The following is a 9,340-nucleotide window of genomic DNA, read 5'->3' as shown; positions in this document are numbered from 1 at the left end:
AAGCTATCAATTAAGTCAAGTTAGTTGCTAGAGCTTTTCAAGTATTGTATAGTCTTACAGATGCTATTTGTACTTGCTATTCATTCTATCAATCACTAAACCCAACCTGTTAAAACTGCCAACTGTAGTTATGTTATTTTTCCTTTTAATTTTGTCATTTTTGCTTCATATATCGTGAAGCTTTGTTTTTAGGTGCATACACGTCTAAAATTGCTAAATATTCTTTGCAAATTGATTATTTTATCATTATAAAGTGTTTCTCTTTATCATTATGATCCTTCCTCATTATCATTCCTTTTTATCATTATTTTAAGGTGTATATATATATATAATACATATATATATATTCTTTACTTCACATGCTCTTTTATTCTTTTTATTTGATGTCACAGATAGCTACATGAAGGTTTAAATGGGATTTTAATTAAATCAAGTAGTAGTATTGTCAGCTAAGCACCTTTGTGGATGTGTGATGACCAAGAAAGCATACACCTCTGATTTGAAAGTATCATTGTTTCCTGATGTATGCAACTGTCTAGAAACAGTTAAAATTATTGTATCTTTTTTAAAGGAACTTATGTCCTTTATTGGTGTCTGATACATGTTCTGTCAACAACTACATGGTGATATTTAAGGTTTTCATTTTTAGTTGGTTGTTAGAATAATTATTTTGGTAAGCATTTTAGGCATTACCACTAGTTCACTTTGAAACAAAGCTATTTTTTTCCTATTTTATCCATTGTTAATTTTTTCTTTCTTAATTTATTTTAAACATTAATAGTAATTACAAAAAAATTGTAATTACATTACATTTTTAAAAGGCAATATCCTGTGTTTCCTGCATTTCCTAATTTCTTAAACTCTGGTAAAAGCTTTCATAACTTTTGCTCAATCAGACTTTCCAAAGGTTTTTTTTTTTTTAATCTCTAATTCACTCTATTTAAGCACTTGCTATAATATCTAGAATTGTTTCTGTATTCCTGACTGATCAAAGACTAGTATTATATTTCCTACTAGAAATGATTTCAGAAAATAGGTTCTCAATAATGGAAATCTGAGATTAGTTTTATAATCAGTGGGAACATGTGATACCAGTGGTCACTGGTATGCAGTGGATAGACAGTAACTTGTAATATACGGTTGTTTAGAATGGCATGTCTATTGAAGACAAGGTTTAGGCGACCAAGGTGTTGATCCAGCAGAATTTTAGGTTAGAAATAAGGCTAAATGATAGTAGACTAAATGGCTGCTTCTGACTTCACCAAAGATATTACAGATATAAAATAATTTCAGAGCTTAAAAATCTTAGCTCCATCCCCATTAGAGAACCAGCAACCTTATAAAACTACTCTAAAAGAACCTCTTATCTTATAGAAAAAGTATCAGTAATCTTTACCTGAAACAAAGAGTTCCTTTGCTTAAATTAAAGCAGAATGTAAATTCATAACTTCATTAAGAATGATATGTGAGTTAAGAAATTCAACAAGAAAGAGTGGAATCCAGGACATTGTAATGGGAATATCTGAATGAATCAAGAGGAACAAAAAATCATAAATCCACAAATTCTTTAAGACTCCCTTCCTAGCTGGGCAGCCCTTTCATATATCTTTGAGCCTGTATGGTTGTAGAGACTATAATGTTTTAATCTGATGCAGAAACACTTCAAAAGGATACAGTTCTTCACAAGATCCACAGTCAAATCCAGACGCGTAGCTAGAATCAGACATCAGCAATCAGCATTCTCCATGCAGATGAGAACAAAATCTGGATTAGGAGAATATAGCATGGACACTGGAAGAATTGAAAGAATCTATCATCAGTCTATCTATCTACCTATCTATGTCTCAACAGAAATCTGGGGAATATTTTTAGGAATTGATTGAACTGATTTTAAGGATTTAAATCAAGAAGTAAGGGGCATCACATTGGATTGGACCAAATTAATCAATGTGGGTGCACTTATCAGGTGATCTGGATTCAATAGGTTAGCTTGAGAGCTGTCAATGGCTTTCCCACTCGACTTGAAAATTTCTCCAATTTCTCTCCTCATACATTCCCTTTAGTGAGGTTTTCTTCAGGTTTTGCAACTATTCTCAGAATTTTATCCGAGCCCCAAAATAGCAAGTTTCCTCAGGGTAGAAGGTGTTGCAGTCTGCTCACCCGTCTGAGACTCTGAGGTTCTGAACTTCTCCCAATGCCAGTGTCTTAAGCCATTTAGTTATCTCTAGAGTTTTCCACTACCTTCAAGTAGATAACTTGTGTATTTTTAAAAATAAATTTTCTACTTGCTCTATGAGGAAGCATTGGTCTGCTGGCTAACATTTTCTAACTGAAAACAGAATTTGAAGACATGTATTTAATTTCAGTATATCCAAAGGGAATTGTAAGTGAATTAAAAATAAATTAGCATCAAAAAGATGAGAATAGTCATCTTTATCTTAATCAGACTTTATGCTTCTTTTAGCCTAAAGAGAAGGAGAAGGTGAGCACATCTAAGTATAAGAGACAGTTGCATCATGTTTAATTAAAAATTTGGTTCTTATTTTGTTGAAGAATTACTCACAGTTAGAAGAACCAGTACAGATGATTGTAGGAAGGGACACCTCTGCTTATTTTACCCTCCATAACAATTAATTTGCTTGTGTTTGTTGAACTTACTTTTCTGCACTTATAAGAATCGCAAGTGATTGAAACTTAGAAACTGTTTTTCCCAGACTCTGCGGCCAGCAGATTCAAATTTAGGTTATACTAAAGAGAGATACTCACAGAATAAGAGATAAGTAGAAGAGAGACAAAAATGGTTATTATGCATATTTATGCACTTCATGGGATGGTTGATATGTTTTGATGGAGGCATTTGAGTGTCCTCTTGAAAATCACACCATTTGGTCCCATAGGACCAGAGATCATTGGTGGCAGTTCCTTGAATTCCTTGTATTAGTTTGCTAGGGCTTCCATAATAAAGTACCACAAGCAGAATGACTTTATTTATTTTCTCACAGTTCTGGAGGCTAGAAGTCCAAAATCAACGTGTTGGCAAGGTTGGTTTCTATTGAGGCTTCCCCCCTTGGCTTGCAGATGGCCACCTTCTTGTCATGTCCTCACATGATTTTTCCTCTGTGCATGCATATCCCTGGTGGGTCTCTCTGCTTGTCTAGATTTTCTCTTATTATAAGGACACCAGCCAAGTCATATTAGGGTCCACCCTAACAGCCTAATTTTGACTTAATCACCTCTTTATTGGCCCTCTCTCCAAATACAACCACATTCTTGGGTACTGTAGGGTAGAGCTTCAACCTATGATTTTGGGTGGGTACAACTCAGCCAGTAACTTTGGGTTTCTGATCATCAAAATGCTACCAGAGGCTTTACCCAAGCCTTTTCACACTTTTGTAAACCTCTCTTCCTTCTATTAACATGCTTCTATTTGATACATTTAGATTGGTTTTTGGCCTAACTTTGGCTGATAAAGAATCAAATATATTTTTATTTTGAGTCAAGGACTCAATCAAGAAGACACTCTAGAAACTATCTAGAAGACTGTTGGCAAACATTTCTCAAAGGGCTAGATAGTAAATCTTTTAATTTTTATGGGCCAAGAGAAAGAATTAAGAATATTACTTAGGTATTTGTGTAGCCATTTCAAATGAACCATTTAACAATGTAAAAAACATTCTTCGTTTGTGGGCCAGATTTGGCCCCTGGGCCATAGCTTGCTAGTTCTTGATTTAAATTATTGGTTTGTTTCTAGATACAAAATTCTGAAGCACAAAGAGAAAAAAAAATCGATTGTTCAAGTCACAAAAACTATTGGGACAGCACTTCGTGAACAAAACCCAGATCAGCTCTGTCATGCTGCTTCTTCATCTTAGGTTCTGTCATCTGCAGAATGTTATTCTCAGTAGTACAACCTATTGTGCAATGTGGATTTACCAACCACAGGAAAGGATTTGGATTTCTTGAATCAAACAAACGTGTATGCTATAAAAATACGAGAAGAGTGCATTCCTACTGGAATTTGGTTTAGACAATCTTTATAAGGAAGAAGTCACTTTAAGGAGTTTATGTTATCCCAAACATATGCACCTTCAGTTCCCCAGGCTAGTGCTCCAGTTAGAATGCCATAATAATATAGAGCTTATTTTTTTACATTAAATATATTTAGTGATGGTTTTATATATTCCCTCAGGTAATAAAGATATGTATTTTTGGACATTATAATATATTCTTTATAGCACTGTGCTATATACACCTGAAAGAAAAGAAATGAACATGTATCAGTCCTTATCCATGTGGGTTAGCCATTTGGATAAAAAACCAAAATCATGCAACAGGTAAAAGCTGTCACTTTTTCTATAACTGCTTTTTAAAAAAAAGAAGGATAAGATATTTTCTCTCTGGTTTCTGTGCCTTTGTTTTCAAATGTGAACAAATGTACTCAATATGAAAAATAATGTTCTAAAATAATTTATTCTAACAATTATTCTTAGTCTCACATTTATACATCAATGTTCTTGGAACCACTAAAGCAAAAATTTATAAGTATTTCAGAATTATATTTTGATCTTCATTATAAAAAGATTCTGAGAAAAAACTCTATATGGAGAAGCTTTTGAATTTGTATAGATTTAACTTAAAATGTATCTTAGCTATTAGTTGCTTTTCTTAAACTTATCTATATTTTAAGACATAATAACTAGTTGAATGCTTTGTCTTCTCAAAGTAATAGTGTGTTATAATAGCCACTATTTTCCTAATTAATTTTCTAATTATGACTTGTACTCTCTGGCTTCAAGTTCTGCATTTCAGCCAAGCTGAACTAAATAATAGGGGATTTATAATGTTTTATATCTATGCTAATGTACGGGATACAATCAGGAAGAGAGATGCTAAGGTAAAATGTTGAAATAAAATTTTTTTATATGAATTAAAATCTTATTTTTAAAGAAAATCATCTGTTGAAAAGATAATAGTTCTTATCATTTGTCCTTATTTTATTGTTATTCTCTTTACCACCATAAAATTATTTATAAAGTCCTAACAAAAACAGATTTAAAAGACCTTTTGAATATATAGGTCATTGTGTCAATGTTTCTATCTTCAAAAGTAGACATAATTAACAATTTTTGTGTTTCTAAAAAATTTATTACTCTTAAAGACTTTTAAAGTGTAGGTTTTCATATCTTGGGGGAAAGCCATATTCTCCTACAATTTGAAAAAATAAATACTGGATAAATTTTTTCTACTTTTTTAAAAACAACAACAAACAAGCAATGAATATATAAACTGACAAAGACTAGAGGACTAGCTATATCATGTTTTCTCTATGGGATACACTACTTTTTAATGAGTTTCCTTGGACATGTTCCTTAAGTTCTCTAAGATTCAGTTTATTTTATTTTTAAAATTAGAGTAGGATAGCTACCATATTGATTTTTCAAAATAAATATTTCATGAGTTTAGATATATGCATGTGTATATGTATTAAACATTTTGGGAATAGGCATACTTTTTAGTATATAAAAAGTATTCCCTGAATATTTCCTGACCATGTCCTGTGATTATTTTTGATTCAGCCATTTACAGAATGATGGTTGATAGTTGGATAGAAGAGAGAAAGTTAGAAAATGAGAAGATAAAAATGTATATACCTCGTACTTCATTACAGAACACTATATTAAGTGAACATCATTGAGGAAAGGGTAATGGACCTATTCTATAATATAAATGAGTTTTTTAAAATTAAGTAAAAGAAAAAAGTTTTTTAGATGCTTCTCTTTGATATCAAGTTGGATTAGATGTTTGAGGTGTTTTTATAAAAAAAGAAGCTCATAATTATTCATATCTGCTTCTAGTAAGGTAAATTACCCTACAATTTAATAATTCCTTGTCCAGGAAAATGAAATGTAAGCTAGAATAATCAGAAAAAAAATAGGGTATTCCCAGATTATGTAACTGAACATGTAGAATATGTAGAAAATCCAAAAGAATTTGCATATATATATTTATAAGTAGTTACACAAGGTAGCTGAATACAAAAGCAGTGAAAAAATCAAGAGAATTTCTATGTAATAACAGCAAATAAAAATAGTATTATATAAAATACCATTTTAAAAAAAGCACCAAAACATATCATATAAGTAGGAATAAATCTAATAAACACAGTACAGGACTTCTGGATAGGCAAATAAAAACTGTAATTGAGAATAAAGAATATAGAGATGATAGATAGATGAATAGAAAGATGATAGATAGATAGTAGATAGCTAACAGATACTCCATGTCCATGGGTTGGAAGATTGAGTATTATAAGCATTTTACTTCTTTCCAAATTGCTTTATAGAGTAATGCAAATCTGATAATTTCCAACACTTTAGTTTTTCATTTGTAAAAGTTGAGTTGATTCTAAAATATACACTGAAATGTATAGAGGGCCAAGAATAGCCAAGAAATCTTTCAAGAAGAACATCATTGGAGTATCTGTTGTACTAGTTAGCAGGAATTATTTAAAAGCTGTCATAATTAAAAGAGTGTAATATTGCTGCTAGGTTAGATGAATACACCGATAGAACAGAATAGAAAGTTCGTGAATAGACTAACACACACATAGGCATTTAATATACAGTAATGTGGCAATACAGAGCACAGAGCAACATACCAAAAAAAACTCAATTAAGATGTTGTGTAGATACCTATATATTAAAAAAAGAAAACAACCTGACCCCAACCACACATAAAAATCAAGTCCAGATTGATTTTAAATCCAAATACTAAAGGAAAAAATAATAAAATTTCTAGACAATTGTATAGGAAATTTTTTAACATCTTAAAGTATGGAAAGAATTTAACAAGACAATGAAAGCACTGTTTATAAAGGAAAAGATTGATACATCAAGCTGTATTAAATATAAGAAAACCTATCATTCACTAGACACATTATATCTAATAAGGACATTTTAGTTACATTGTGGAAATTTGTTCTTATCCTTTAGAGGTTCATGGTGACATTTTTACAAATAAAAAGAGATATGATATCTTGGAACCTTGACTTTAAAATAATCCAATTGTGGGTAAAAATGGATAGGGTAAAAGTGAAACTAGATTGTCCATGGAGCAATAATTCTTGAAGCTGGATGATGATAGATAAAGATTCATTATACTTTTCCCACAAATTATCCATCAAATGTTTGAAAATTTTCACAATAACATATTTAAATCAACAGAGTAGGAAAAATCACTTACCACACATATAATAGACAATGGGCTCATACCCCAAATTGGTAAAGAACCCCTATAAATCAGTAAGACAAAAAGATAAAAAACACATAGAAAAATGACTAAGAGACTTGAGCAAACACTTCACAAAAGAAGACATTCAGATTTCCAATAGACATAGGAAAGAAGATCAACATCAATAGTCATAAAGGAAATGTAAATTAAAATTACAGTGACAGACACATCTGGCACAGCCACCAGAATGACCAAAGTTTTTAAAAATATTGACATACAAAGTGCTGGCAAGCATGTGGCACAAACAGAACATTCATATATTAATGATTGAAGTTTGAATTATTACTGACAGTCCTTGGGATCCCAGGCAGGCTTCCTGGGCCCCAAAACCAGAAAGGTGCTATGGATGGGATAACAGAATACTTCATTAGACAGAATGCCAAACACAGTAACTGTGTAATTTTTCCCCTGGAGGAACTCTCCTTATATCAGCAATAAACAGAAAGAGATCATATTGATAAATGGTACCAGAATTTTCTACCTTTAAAATAATCCCAGTAGAAAAATTTTAAAATGTTACCAACCTCAAGAAACTTAAATGTTTTGATTTTGCTTTAAATAACGCTGAAAAGATTGAAAATTTGGAAGGATCTGAAGGGCTAAAGAAAATTAACTTGATAAATTTCACTGGCGGCCTGAGCAACAGTAAAACCCTGCAGCACATTCTCCATCTGAAGGAGTTATTTTGCATGGGTAACCCACATGCTGACTTTGAACGTTACTGGAAGTTGGTGGTGGCAACTCCTTAACAATTAAAGTGTGGGATGATAAAGAGAGTTCAGAATGAATCCAAGAATTTCAGAATTTACCCATTAATTGGGGAGGAAAAGTTTATTGTTTCAAATGGGCAAATACAGAAAAGTGGTTCAGAGGAAACTTTAAGAACAGCATAAAAATAGATGAGAAGAAAAGTAACCCTGGCTTTGACAGACATTGGCACACAGATATCGTCACCACTATCCTGTTTTCTTTAGTGAACAAAGAACATCAGAACACTAGAAGTATGAAAAAAGGGTCCCAACCAAAATAAATTAGATGAAAGCAAAGAATAACAGCATTCTGGTATAAGCTTTCTTCAGTTTACTCCTGATTGTAGATGGGAAACTCTTAGATATGGAAAAATGATGGAAAGACCAAGACAAATTAAGTATTACAAAGAAGAAGGGTAAACCACCGAGAACTTTGATCACTAAAGTTGGAAAAGCCCTAAAACTAAATGAGCCCAAACTTGATTTCTCTTGAAATATGATGGAAGACAGAACCAGATCATCCTGGATCTTGCTGTCTATAGTTATAGGTAATTGATGTCAATGCGCAGTCAGTGTATGTGAGAGGAAGGCTTAAGGGAAAGTCACATCAGCTTATATTTCCTGAAGAGCTCAAACCTCACAGCAACTCTGCTAGGAAATCTTTAGTAATCTGCATGCCCAAAGTAGAAAAAGTAACTACAGGTGGTAGAAAACATCCAGGTCTTTGAAAACTACCTTGGACATAGGCAGAGAACAAACAAACAAAAGAAGCAAGCAAATTGAGAAACTAGTAGTAGATTCTAACATGCATGTATTTCCTGATGTAGCTAATGTAGTTCAAGAGGAAAAATACACTCCCCAAAGCGTTGGATCTGAACCAAAATTATACCAAGTAATGAAGATCAACGCTTTATTGTTAACCATGGATGCCTCCATTGATTTGAAACATTAGGCTGCATGGTCATTGACTGTGACCCATGAGGCTCAGTTTTACTCAACGCAAAGAGTATATGCATAACATTTATGGGTTAACAGAGTTATTTATCAATATTACTAATACAATGTTTTAACTCCTAACTTTGTATAGTACTACTTAAACTAGTTTAAAATTAAGATGTGTCCCTTGGGGAGCATGGCCACGATGGCAAAGTATGAAGACCATGAGCTCACCTCTTCCCACAGGCACACCAAAATCACAAGTACTTAGAGAGCAAATATTTATGAGAACAACTGAAGACTAGCAGAAAATATTTTCCAAAATAACAATGTAAAGAAGGAACCACAAGGAGAAGGGAAGGAAG

The 9,340-nt window shown here is 32.5% G+C and overlaps 1 pseudogene; it reads left to right on the top strand.

Annotated features, from left to right (window-relative positions):
* Window positions 1-7,632: 7,632 nt before the first annotated feature.
* LOC113625156 (protein tilB homolog pseudogene) lies at window positions 7,633-8,991 on the top strand (annotated as a pseudogene).
* Window positions 8,992-9,340: the final 349 nt, after the last annotated feature.

The sequence above is a fragment of the Aethalodelphis obliquidens genome, unplaced genomic scaffold, assembly GCF_003676395.1.
Source record: "Aethalodelphis obliquidens isolate GAN/ISIS:26980383/991018 unplaced genomic scaffold, ASM367639v1 scaffold14, whole genome shotgun sequence".
In the NCBI taxonomy this organism is placed as follows: Eukaryota; Metazoa; Chordata; class Mammalia; order Artiodactyla; family Delphinidae; genus Aethalodelphis; species Aethalodelphis obliquidens.
The sequence above is the reverse complement of the archived record's forward strand: the minus strand, read 5'-3'. Positions and strand labels throughout refer to the sequence as shown.